This window comes from Mustela erminea, chromosome 13 (assembly GCF_009829155.1).
Source record: "Mustela erminea isolate mMusErm1 chromosome 13, mMusErm1.Pri, whole genome shotgun sequence".
NCBI lineage: Eukaryota > Metazoa > Chordata > Mammalia > Carnivora > Mustelidae > Mustela > Mustela erminea.
This window is the reverse complement of record NC_045626.1, coordinates 50,499,919-50,509,346: the sequence shown is the minus strand read 5'-3', so window position 1 is coordinate 50,509,346 and position 9,428 is coordinate 50,499,919. Positions and strand designations below refer to the sequence as shown.

General features: G+C 34.6%; 1 long non-coding RNA gene across 1 annotated transcript in view; it reads right to left on the bottom strand.

Annotated features, from left to right (window-relative positions):
• Window positions 1–385: 385 nt before the first annotated feature.
• Window positions 386–9,428, bottom strand: part of LOC116572342 — a 306,140-nt gene continuing 297,097 nt past the window's right edge. Inside the window, exon 3 of the long non-coding RNA XR_004278242.1 lies at window positions 386–476. This is a non-coding gene — a long non-coding RNA (uncharacterized LOC116572342). The remainder of the gene's footprint in view (window positions 477–9,428) is intronic.

Genomic DNA, 9,428 nt, shown 5'->3' with positions numbered 1-9,428 from the left:
TCAAGAATTCTAGAAGGGATTCTCTGGAAATCCCTAAAGAATGTATATTCTATATATATGTAGTAATTATCACTTTCACCTCAGCAGCCATATCCCTGAGGAAGTGATCTCTCAGCCTCTTTCCAGTTCACAATATAGAAACGTAGACACAAGCCCTTACCCAAAGCACAGCTAGTTAGAACCTTTGGCATTTAGTACAATGTTAACAGCCCAAAAGCTTGTGAATAAGAGAGTAGAAAGTAAAACTTAACATATGCATTATACTGGGACCAAATATGACTATACCTCTGTGTCTTGGGCTACCCCATTACCAAGAGTTCCATGGTAGGTTCCCATCTCCTCATCTCCCAGGATTTAGGAACTAAACCCATCAACTCACAGTGGGCGTGTCTTTCAATGCTTTCTTCACAGACTGAAGCCTCTCAGAAGTGTGTGGGATTTTCTTGGGTCAAAGCTCCGGGGTGTGATTATTTCTCCTACAGCCACAATAAATACAATATACCAGTTAAAATATAGAATAGAAAAGAGCAATGTGACAAAAAGTACTAAATCTTATACTATATTACTATGTAGAGCAGTTTAGCTTCTTCCACAATGCCAAAGGTCTCCATTCCAGAATAGGATTTTGGCTTTTCCATTTGTACAACCAAAATGTAAATGAAGAGTTTTTTTCTAAATGCAAGAGCAATTTGCTACCCCTCAAACAAAATCAGAAAACCTATCAGCGATTTTTAAAATTTTTCATTCAAATTCAATTTAGTTAACATATAACATAGCTCTGTCTACCAACAGCCATCTCCCAGGCATAAAAAATCCCAAAGTTGGGACACCTGGGTGGCTCAGTGGGTTAGGCGTCTGCCTTCAGCTGAGGTCATGGTCTCAAGGTCCTGGGATCCAGCCCCACATCGGGTTCTCTGCTCAGCAGGAGCCTGCTTCCTCCTCTCTCTCTGCCTGCCTCTCTGCCTACTTGTGATCTCTGTCAAGTAAATAAAAAATAAATTAATTTTAAAAAAAAGATGCCAAAGTTGTGAAAATGTGGCATTTTCTTAGGTAGAGCAGAGTACAGTGTAATGATTACTCAATTTAATCCTAACAACAAACCTATGAAGCAAGTATTATTTCTCCATTTTCATAGAAAAGTAGACTGATCTGAGAAAGTCCAGTAATTTTTTCCAGTTGACCAGGCCATCTGACTGCATTGTTTTTGGTAGACAGTTCAGACTAAGAATGTGACCATGGTAATGACAGGGAGAAATGTGATTTAGCAAAAAGGAAAATGGAAAATTCAGACAAGACCCACAGAAAGACACCAAAGCTAAAGTGCGCCCATGGGGGAGTTTATACATTCATCTTCAGACCTACATCTGTGAGAGCCAGTATAACCTAGGCAACCAACATCCCTGATGGCTTAGCTTGAGTTTAGCTTTAATATGTTAATCAGTTCAAACTGCCTCTGGAGTCTTGAATATTTGGTGTTGAAGATTTATTCTTCTCTCCTAATGTATTCATTTTCTGAAATCATTTTTAAATTATTTTATTGGTTCATGTTGAAGAAGTCTGAAGTCAAAACGCTGAAGTCATTTACCCTGATTTGTGAAGGCTGACAATACTATTATTATTTTTGTGCTCAGTTTGTGTCTCCTGTCATTGCTATTGGCATGAGCTGATGAGTTTCCCAGGACAGGCCACCAGACGTGTCATTTAATCATATGTACTTCATGCATCTGTGGTGCAGTAGGAACTGGACTTATTTATAACTATGACTGTAAACCTCTTAACAGAGTTAACCAAAATCATATCTTGAATAAGAAGCTCGATTTAAAACCCATGCCTTAATTTCATGATAAAGAGGGACAAATAAAAAAATACCAGAATTGCCTTTGTGTAAGAAACAGCTCCTGCAGAGTCTATTGAAAAAAAAAATCTAGATTTCTGATGACGTATAAACTGACAATAACAGGTCCACCCTATATACCTCTATTTTGATACTGGTTTTGATTTCCTAATGAGGCCATTTAAAAACTCCAAAAGTTCTGGAGGTGTACTGCTGAATATACTTAACACTACTGAACCGTACACTTAAAAATAGTGAAGATGATAAATTTATGTTTTTTACCCCAATTTTAAATCTTTTTATTAAAATTTTTATTAAAGATATTAAAAGTACTCCAAGACAATGAAACCATTAAAATTATTTATGCCACAAAGCCATTACAATTATTTGTGCCTCAAAACTCCATGCATCAAACAACTGTCATAACAACAATAACGATAATGCTAATTTTAAAATATTGGTTTGAGGATACTACCAGTTGTCATGGGTGATATATAAGTATCATCATTGTATTAGGTTCTAGACATTTTATTTAAAGGATAAAGATAATCACATCTGAAAAATACTTCCATTAATGTCTTAAAAAGAAAAAAATACCATACAATTTCACTGGTATGTGGAATGTAAAAAACAAAACAGATGAAGGGCACCTGGGTGGCTCAGTGGGTTAAGCCGCTGCCTTCGGCTCAGGTCATGATCTCAGGGTCCTGGGATCGAGTCCTGCATCGGGCTCTCTGCTCAGCGGGGAGCCTGCTTCCTCCTCTCTCTCTCTGCCTGCCTCTCTGCCTACTTGTGATCTCTCTCTGTCAAATAAATAAATAAAATCTTAAAAAAAAACAAAAACAAAAACAAAAACAAAACAGATGAGCATAGGAGAAGGAAAGGAAAAATAAAATAAGAACAAAGAGGGAGGCAAACCATGAGACTCTTCACTATAGAGGGTTCACAAACTGAGGACTGCTGGAGAGAAGATAGCAGGGGGTGGGCTAAGTAAGTGATGGGCATTAAGGAGGGAGACTGTGATGAGCACTTGGTGTTATAGGTAATTGATGAATCACTAAATTCTACACCTGAAATTAATACTACATGGTAACAAACTTGAATTTAAATAAAATCTTGGAAGAAAAAATAATAATAAAATAAAATAACAATGATAACCTCTCCTCAAAAAAAGTAAATTTTTTTTATTAAAATTGTATGCTTCATATACTTAAAATTCACATGCTAGAAAACTTTTTCTCTGGAGACCTGGAATAAAGTGCTTATATTATGCTTACTCTTAAGAGATTATTGAAGATAAATTCAAAGTTTACAAAGATATGAGAGAACAATAGTAATTATCGTAAAACCTGAGAAACAAATGTGCGTATTTTAAATTCTGGTTGTGAGACAACATAATCAACAGGATTTAACCAATGAACACAGGAATCACAGTATAATACAAAATTTACAATTATCAAATTTTGCCGTTTTCCAAACTAAGGATTAAAATTATTATAAAATTGTAAAAACAACATTTTTAAAAACAATAAACAAATGGGCAAAAATAACATGGTCTTTTCCAAAACATATTTTAAATATTAAAAAAACTTTATGCCCCCCCAATATCTAATGTGTTATAGGTCTCTCCCTTATTTTAGATTTTATAATTACTTCATCACCCCCACGCAGTAAAAGAATAGTTTCATATTCTAACTGCTTATGTTGTTTTGTTTTTAATAACAGAGGATTCATATCTGCAAAAATTCCTCAGATCTAATTTTAACCCAAACACTAAGAAGGCTAATAGAAAAGGTTATATAGACTCTGTTCAGAAGACTTAAATAGAACAAATTACGGAGTGTCTGGCTGGCTCAGTCAGAAGAGCGTATGACTCTTCATCTTGCGGTCATAAATTCAAGTCCCATGTTGGGGTAGACAGTAAAATCAAATAAATAAATAAGTAAATACATACATACACACATACATACATATAAATTATAAGATTTATAAGTATTTTGGGTATGCTAATTAGTTGTTTAACCTAACAAATGAAATGTTTCAATTCAATTGTTTCCTACAACTGGATTAACTAATCCATTTAACATTTAACATCAGTATAGAATATTTAAGCCCTCATCTAGAATAAATCTATAATTGGAGCCGCAACTCACCGTATGTTTTATCTGACAGAATATTAAAGTGGAAAGAGTGGACACATGAAAAGGAGAGCTTTCGGGCACAAAGAAGATTCCCCTGGAAATGTGGCATATGGTGACTCTATGTAGTAAGAAACACTTCAAGATCTTAAAGCTTTCTCAGCCTAATTGTCCCAGTATAGAATGTCCTAGGTGATTGGCTGAGGAAAATGCTATAGAAAACATGACCTCAAAATACTTTAACAGGTAACCTCCACTTCCCCCACAATGTTTTAAGGGATTTTATGTGCAATGTTAAGCTAATAACTGAAAAACAAAGTTAACAAGAGCATATTACACATTTCTAAGATACTCAAAATGTAAACTGATCAACAACAGAAGACGAATTACAAAAACACAAAAACCACCACGGAAAAACCACCTGAGCTTTCAGGGGTTCCCTGGAAGTTCTTTCCGTAAGGTGTAATCATTTTTTTTAATCACTTAAATAGACAAGTTAAACATTCACACTTACTTTTTTATTCACAAACTAAAGCAGGCCACAGGAAGCTCAGGCCTCTTTAAATACCACCCCAACCCCCAGAAAGCACCTCCTATAGAAGCTTGGTGCAACTCTTTCAGGCATTTTTTTTTTTTTAATTTCTTTTCAGCGTAACAGTATTCATTGTTTTTGTACCACACCCAGTGCTCCTTGTAATCCGTGCCCTCTCTAATACCCACCACCTGTTTCCCCCAACCTCCCACCCACCGCCCCTTCAAAACCCTCAGATTGTTTTTCAGAGTCCATAGTCTCCCATGGTTCACCTCCCTTTCAGGCATATTTTGTACAAAAACATGGTTTTACCAAGAATATGACACTGTGGAAAATATGACACGACACCATTTTGTTTTTCAAAAAGAGTACCACATTGTACATTCTGCAACTTGGATTTTTCACTCAACATTACATTTCTGAGATCTATTCTTACCACAGAGTATCAGTCCAATATATTCTTTTTACCTACTCATGTAGTGCTTTCTAACTTTTACTAAATCTCACAGAAAGAAATACACTTTATATTGTGACCCAGTTCACATTTAACTATGTAAAACTGAAACAAAATCTTACCAAATGAACTTATCCACACTATGTGCAAATGCACTTCTTTTCTTTTCTTTCCCGGTTTTATTGTGATATAATTGACATAAAACATTGGATTCATTTTACATATACAATATGATAATGTAAAACCATCTGGTCCTCTTGCTTTATTGTGGTAGTTCATTGCTAACTCTTCTATTTCTTCTATACAAGTGATTCCATTTAAGCTCTCTATTTTTACTGAGATCAATTTTGGTAATCTATCTCTTCCTAAAAAAAAAAAAAAAAAATCCACTTTATCCAAGTTTTCAGCTTTATTTGTATAGAGATGTGTAGAGTAGCATCTTGTGATTTTTAAAAAAAATTCCTCTATATCTATCAGCATTTCTGCTTGCTACTTATTATTTCATGTATTTCCCCCGTCTCCTCCTGATTAAATATACTAATAATTAATTTTGTTGGTTTTTCTAAGGACCCAGCATTTTGACTCCCTGATTAGATCTGCTTTTTCATTTCATTTCTCTTCCTCATTAACATCTATTATCTTTGTATTTGCCTCTTTGTGCTTCCTTGAAATGTCCTTTGTTTTTCTTTTTGTAGCTTTTTGAGTTGGGAATTTTGTTATTATTCTCCTTCTATAAGGCTTGCTATGGTTTTTGGTGCATAGGTATCTATAAGATAACTTCATAATAAATTGCAGCTCTTAATATTAGAATGTATCCTAAGTGCCATTTAACATTTATTTGCCTAAATTCTACTATCTGATATAAGGATCAGAACATGTGTTTTCTTATTGTTTCCAGCTCTCTTCTGTATCTTTCACCATCCTTTTATTTTTAGGGATTTAAATCACTGTGTTTTAGCTGAATCTCTTGTGGATAGCCTGGCACTGGTAAGCCAATTTAAAAATCTTTTCCTTTAATAGGCAAGTCAAGCTTGATCACCTTTATTGATGTAACTGATATACTTGGTCTCAACTTGATTATGCCATCTTACTTGATTTGTGCTATGTGTATTATGTCATGCCATGCTTCTCTATTTGGTGTGCCTTCTTTATTAATTAAAAATTTGGGGGCGCCTGGGAGGCTCAGTGGATTAAGCCTTTGCCTTCTGCTGGGGTTGTGATCCCAGGATTCTGGGATCAAGCCCCACATTACGCTCTCTGCTCAGTGGGGAGCCTGTTTCCCTCTCTCTGCCTGCCTCTCTGCCTGCTTGTGATCTCTCTTTGTTAAATAAATAAATAAAATCTTTAAAAAAAATAAAATCTTTTCAAAAAAGATAAAACCTTTAAAAAAAGATAAAATCTTTAAAACATCTTTTAAAAAAGATAAAATCTTAAAAAAATATATTTTATTTATTTATTTGACAGAGAGAGAGATCACAGCAGGCAGAGAGGCAGGCAGAAAGAGGGAAGCAGGCTCCCCGCTGAGCAGAGAGCCCAATGAGGGGCTCGATCCCAGAATTCTGGGATCATGACCCCAGCCAAAGGCAAAGGCTTAATCCACTGAGCCACCCAGGCGCCCTAAATAAAATCTTTAATTTTTTTTTTTCCTGGGACACCTGGGTGGCTTAGTCTGTTAAGTACCTGACTCTTGATTTTGGCTCAGGGTTATGGGACTGAGCCCCATCAGACTCTGTGCTGAGCAAAGAGCCTGCTCGATTCCCTCTCTCCCGTTGTCCCTCCCCCACTAGCATGCACACATGCGTACATTCTCTCTCTTAAAAATAAAAACCTTTTTTTTCTTGTATTAAGAACGTTTATGTTATTATCCTATTGGCTACCTTTCTACATGTACCTTTATTGTGCTCTGAATCCTGTTGTTGTTGTTGTTGTTTAATTTAAATTTTTACTGTCTGGGCTTCCAATTTAAATGCTATCCTTTGACTCCTACCTCCTCATAACCAGTCAATGGTGGTCTACTTTCTCTTTTCTCTCAGCTTTGCCTATCAGTTATTTAAGTGCATTTTTTTACTTTGTCAGAACATACAATGTTTACACACTATTTTTGCAACCCTGGCTCCAGCCTTTCAGTCTCAGCTCTACATTGAAATATAATCAATGCTCACCATCTGTCATCTTACTGAAGACTCCCTGGTTATCTCCAGGTTGGAGGAAACACATTCATTAGATTCCTCAAGAAGGACTCGTGTGGAAAATACTCCCTTAATTCCCATACGTAAGTCTCCCTGCCACCACACCTTTCCTATGTATCTAATTATACCCAGAAGCAATGTTTCTCTGGTGCTGCCACCTCTGCTCACTTCCAGCCCATTCCCTGTAGCTGGGGATATGAATTACCAAGTCCCAGATCTCTGTTGTGGATCTGACTCTTAGTGTTGAGCTTTCTCATACTGGTCTGTGTTTGTCTTTGTTTCTTCCATGTCCTCTGTCCTCTCCTCTTACTTGAAGTGCCCTAAGCATCCTTTCTCCACTCAATATACCCAAGGGTTTGTAACAATAATGCCAACTCTCATGGAATTCGGTGTTTATTTCTCTGCTTATGGGAAATTAGAGGTCATGCTAGTCTCTGCCTCCTGATAATGTTCAAAGGGTGGCTTGTGTGAGGTTTTATTTGCACTTGTTGTTCTTACGATTTGGGAAGAGGATATATAAGATTCGGATTCAGGCGGCTATCTTTATCCTCTAGTGTTTCTCTAATGTTTTTGATGTAGTTAAGATCATTGATTTTTTAGTCTTGCTTCCTTTCTAACACGTTTACTCTTAAGCACTGCTTTAGTTTCATCCAAAGTTTTGAAGTTTGATTTTTATCACTGAGTTCAAGGTATTTTCTAATTAACATTGATTCATGAATTATTTAGACATAAATTATTGTTTTTAATTTTTAGACATATATTTTCTCTTTACCTTTATATGATTGGTTTCTAGCTTAATTCTGCTGTGATCAGAGAATATATGTTCTGTATGTTTTCAATCCTTTGTTGCAACTTTATGACTCAGCATACAATCAATTTTGGTAGGCTTTCCATGCATACTATAGTTGTTGGAATCAATGTTCTATGCTACCAATTTTGTTGATTATTTCACTTAAATATTCTATATCATTATTCATTTTTGGTCTGTTTAGTCTATTAAATAATGAGAGAGGCTTAATAAAATGCCCTACATTGATTTCAGTATTTCTTTGTTTTATGTATCTTGAGGTTATGTTATGAAGTACATTCAAATTTAGAACTGAACCTTTAAGCATTAATGCAGAGTCCTATAGTTTTGTTAGTAAGGTATTTTTGTCTTCAAACACATTTAATCTATTATTAAGTTACTAAAATAGATTTAAAAACCTTTCCTTGGGTAATATTTTCATGATATATCTTTTCTATCATTTTACTTTCAAAACTTTTTATATGCAGATATTAAAATATTTCTAACTAGCATATTGTCGGACTTGGTTTTATTATCCTGATAGTATTTGTTTTTTAAATTTACATTTAATGTAATTACATTACATTTTTTAACATACTCTCTTCCTATTTGTTTTGTATTTGGTCCATCTAAATTTTTTCTTTTTCTTATTTTCTTTTTCTTATTTTTCTTGTGATTGTTATTATCTCTGCCCCATTACCACAGGAGTTATACTCATCCTTTATCTGTTATCTTTAAGGTGATGTAAAATGCATCCTTGACTTATTTGAGTCTAATATAAATTAATATTTGTAAGTCTTCCTAATGTATGAGCCTTAGGACTCTTTAATTATTTACCCTTTCTTTCTACTTATTGTAACTTATTTTAATTCCATATATATTTAAAATTTTAAAAGACATTTGATTTTGTTCGTGGTAGTTTTGAGCTTAGGTTTACTGACATATGTCCTTCTTCACAGCACCTTGGAGGACTATCTGCTGTTTATGGCTTCTCCATTTTTGTTTGACCCAAAATATATTTATTTCACCATCATTTTGAAGGTTATTTTAACTGAGTATAGCATTCAAGCTTGGTAATTATTTTCTCTCAGTAGTTTGAAGATATCATTCAATTGTCAATGGCCTTCTATTATTCTTTTGAGACGATAGCTGTCAGTTCCATTTTCCTCTGTCAATTTTAGTATTTTTTATTTCCTTCTTTCTGTGTTTATCTTTCTTTTGTAATATAACTGTGATATCTTTAGATGTAGTTTTCTTTTTCTTTTTTAACCAGGGTTTGTAGACCTATACAAGTTTGTAATTTGATGTTCTTCATCATATTTGAAAAGTTCCCAACCACCAATTTTCCAAATATTGCTTAAACTTTCTCAACTCTTTCTAGGGTTCACAATATTTCCTATATCTCTTGCTTTTTTCTCTACATTTTATCCCTTTTTCTTCCATGATTCAGACTGATAATTTTCTTTTGACCTAACATTTAGTTCACTAACTCTA